We start from the raw sequence: 4125 nt of genomic DNA on the forward strand, positions 1-4125 counted from the left end.
CTTTATTCACCAGTGGTGTGGAAAGGGATTCTTTAACAAAGCATTATACATAATACTTCTACCAAACTAAACACAAACTTTTTTTTTTTGTAGTTAAATGCAGAAAGTCGATTTTTTCCGACCCCTTTCCTCCTTTTACACAGCAACTAAATCTCACTGGCCTGGGAGTAGCCCCTATCTGCCCACCTTTTGGCCAATGGAAAGGATTGAGAGAAAACAATACAACCATCAATCAGAAAAAGGACAGGCAACAAAGGAAAAGAATTAAGCTGTGGTTTCAATTATGCATTCCTGTGCAAGGTGCCTTGACCCGCCACAGTGGTAACAGTTGATCTCACCTGTCTTACTGCAATTGATGGCTGAGTGACCAGTTTCACCACACCCATAGCACTTCATTTTGGTGCAGTCATTTTGAATGTGTCCAAATTCTCCACAAGAATAGCACTTCTGTTCATCTGCATGGTCACAGTCACGAGCCAGATGGCCTAGTTTGCCACAGTTGTAGCAACATTGTTCTCACTCTTGAGCTCCTTCTACTCCTTAGCAATGTGACCACCTCTATCACAGTTATAGCAGGCATCTTCCTGAAGATGACGATCCTTGGCAAGATGACCAGACTCAACACAGTGATAACAGATGTCTGAATGTGATGAGGAAACAAACTGGAAACCTCTAACCTGGGTAAAACCACCTCTGCCACAGCTTCTCATTCCATGACCATAGCCTCCACTAGTAGGGCATTCCTGGGCCCAATGGCCAGATCATCCACACTGGAAACACTCATTGCTGCTCATGGCTGCATTTAGATATTGGGCATCAGAGCTGACCCCAAGCAGCAGAGACGCAGACACAGGCCCAGTGAAGGTGGCTCCCAAGGTAGAGGCTGTTTATCTGTTTCTTTAATTTACTCATTTGTTTTATTTCTTAAATGCCACATATGAGTAAAATCATGTGGTATTTGTCTTTCTCTGACTTACTTATTTTGCTTACCATTATACTCTCTAGTTCACTTCTATTTTAATGATCCTGTAAACTTGACTTACACTCCAATTTAATTGCCATGTTCATGGTCACTCCCTGGATGTTGTTCCTTCTTGGAACTGCTCTATCTCTGTTGTGGTTTCTTATTACAGCCTCCTTCTAATTCTGTGTATTTTTGCTTCATATGTTTTTGTGGCTATGTTATCAGATAAACGTAAGTTCAGATTTTTTTAATGTTTAACAAATGTTCTTTTATGATGGCATAGTGGCTTTTATTCCAAATAATGCTTGTTGTCTTAAAATCTATTTTGCCTGATATTAATACAGATATACCAAGGTTTTGTTTGTTTGTTTAACTGGTGACTGGTATTTTACCACTTTATTTCTAACATTTCTGTGACAGCCTACTGTACCCACTTCAACTTCAACAGACCTGCAAAGTACCAGAGTATGTTCATAATGCCTAATGCTGAAATTATGTTTTCATGGGGACAAGTTCAAGTAGCAAAAAGCATGCAGGAAGTTGGCGTGTTGGGCTTCCACAATCTTGCAGGTTTTCAAATTTAGAAGAATCTCTAAGGGCCAACATTTTTTTTAAATTTTTTTTCAACATTTATTTATTTTTGGGACAGAGAGAGACAGAGCATGAACGGGGGAGGGGCAGAGAGAGAGGGAGACACAGAATCGGAAACAGGCTCCAGACTCTGAGCCATCAGCCCAGAGCCCGACGCGGGGCTCGAACTCACGGACCATGAGATCGTGACCTGGCTGAAGTCAGACACTTAACCGACTGCGCCACCCAGGTGCCCCATCTAAGGGCCAACATTTTCAAGTGTGTGGTGGAAATGATCTCAACTAGGTGATATCGCTCTCAACAAGACTATATTTATTGATCAACAGGATTTCCACCGAGGAGAGACAGGGATGATTATTCCTAAGGGTTTGGGGTTGAAACAAAAGATTTATTTGGTAAAATCCCAGGCACTGGACTGGGAAATTTGTATTGCTCCCAGCATCATCTCAGACTTGAATGATGGGAGTCATTCTACGACATTTATTAAGAGCTCAGAACTTTGAGTCCAGCATTTTTCTATTACCAATAGGACTTACGTTTTACTTCAAGATACTTGACCTGCTTTAGTTTCAGTTTCCTAATTAGCTATAGAATCAAAATAATGTCATGTCCCTCAACTTGTTGTGAGGATTAAATGAAATTTAAATCCAACTCTGTATAGAATAAGGGCTATGTGATTTTGCATTATGAGAACAGTTGAGTTCCTAATGCTCTTTTTTCCCCTTTCAAACATTATCTGTTCCTGGGACACAGGTTACCATGGATTTGTACCTTGGTACCCTTGAGTGTTAGAAGAATGCATGCAACAGCAAGTACTAACTTTGCCTTAACACCAATGGCTAATAGCCAACTGAAGTGCTATGCTTAATTCTCCTTGGGGGTGAGGGTATCCTTTTCTGCATAACTTACAAAGGCTCATCTCCAGTCCCATCCCAGGGTGCACAAACAATGTCCATATTGCCACCCTAGGCAGCAACTGATGGTCACTAGGCTAGAGACAGTAACCAAAGAGCTCTGAGCCTAATTCTTGTTAAGCAGGACTCAAGTGCTATAACAAATCACCATAAATTGCCAGATTAAAACAACAGAAATCTATTATCTCACAGTTCTGTTGGCCAGAAATTTGACATCAAGATGTCAGAAAAGTTGGTTTCCTTTGGGAGGATCAGAGGTAGAATGTTTCCTATCCATCTTCCTTAGCTTCCAGCAGTCTTTGGTGTTCCTTGGCTTGTGGCAGCATAAATCTAATCTCTGCTTCTGCTGTTACATAGCATTCTTCTTGTGTCTTTCTGTGTCCCAACTTTCCTCCTATTATGAAGACACTAGTCATTGGATTAAAACTCACTCTAAACCAGTATAACTATATTTTTTATTAAATTGAAGTATAATTAACAGTCTTATATTAGCTTCAGGTATACAATATAATGATCAAATAATTCTATACATTTTGAAAGAGGACCTGAATAGATTTTTTTTTCAAAGAAGACATACAGATGGCCAACACATATGAAAAGATGTTTAAAATCAATAAAATCATCAGGAGAATGCAAATTAAAACTACAATGAGATATTACCTTACACATGTCAGAAAAGCTAAAATAAAAAATAACAGTGTGATTCCATCTTAACTTGACTACATCTACAAAGACTCTATATTAAATTAAGGTCACATTCACAGATTCCAGGTAGACATGAATTTTGGAAGGACACCATTCAACCAAGGGCAGTCTGCCTTCTGTCTACCAACTTTTACATTCTTCCATTGAGCAAAATACATTCACCTCATCCCGACATCCCCAAAAGTCTTTACCTATCCCATCTTTAATTCTAAATCCCAAATATCATATAAACATTAACTTAAAAAGATTTCAAGTTTCATAATCTAAATGATCCAAATCAGTAATGGGTGAAACTCAAGGTAAGGTTCATCCTGGGGCAAAGTTCCTCTTTATCTAGAGACCTGTAGAACTGAACACCATGTTATTTACTTACAAAATATGCTAGTGAACAAACAGAGGTTAGATATTCCCTTTCTAAAAGGGAGAAAATGCGAAGAATAAAGAGGTTACCAATCTAGAGAAAATTTGCAACCCAGCATGGAAAATTCCACTAGGTTTTAAGGCTTGAGAGAAAAACTTTGTGGCTTGAAGTTCTGTCCTTTATGTCCTTGAAGTCAGGATACTCAAACTTTGGAATACGCCCCCCCATACACACACACACACACACACACACACACACACACACACACACACTTGAGGTGACGCCTCACCCTCTGAGCCTTCTTAGGGCAGGGACTCAGGCCACACAGATGGCAATGCCATTTATGTATCCATAAACTCTGTATCCATAACTTTTCTCTCAGGGACTTTCTTCCTTCATTTTGTTCTGTTTATGCCTATTTCAGTGCAGGCTGGCAATGTTTTGTTGGTATAAATTTCTCAAAAACCTCATTTTTGTCTTCTCGTGCTTCTCATGCAAAAGAATTCACACTATTAGACACGATAATTCTCCACAGATCCATCATGGATAACCCTATCTCCTCCAGATTTATGCTGAGATGGTTGATTGGT

The 4125-nt window shown here is 39.5% G+C and overlaps 1 pseudogene; it reads right to left on the bottom strand.

The window, feature by feature from the left end:
• Positions 1–264: 264 nt before the first annotated feature.
• LOC101090421 lies at positions 265–794 on the bottom strand (annotated as a pseudogene).
• Between the last annotated feature and the right edge of the window lie 3331 nt (positions 795–4125).

Source organism: Felis catus, chromosome X (assembly GCF_018350175.1).
Source record: "Felis catus isolate Fca126 chromosome X, F.catus_Fca126_mat1.0, whole genome shotgun sequence".
NCBI lineage: Eukaryota > Metazoa > Chordata > Mammalia > Carnivora > Felidae > Felis > Felis catus.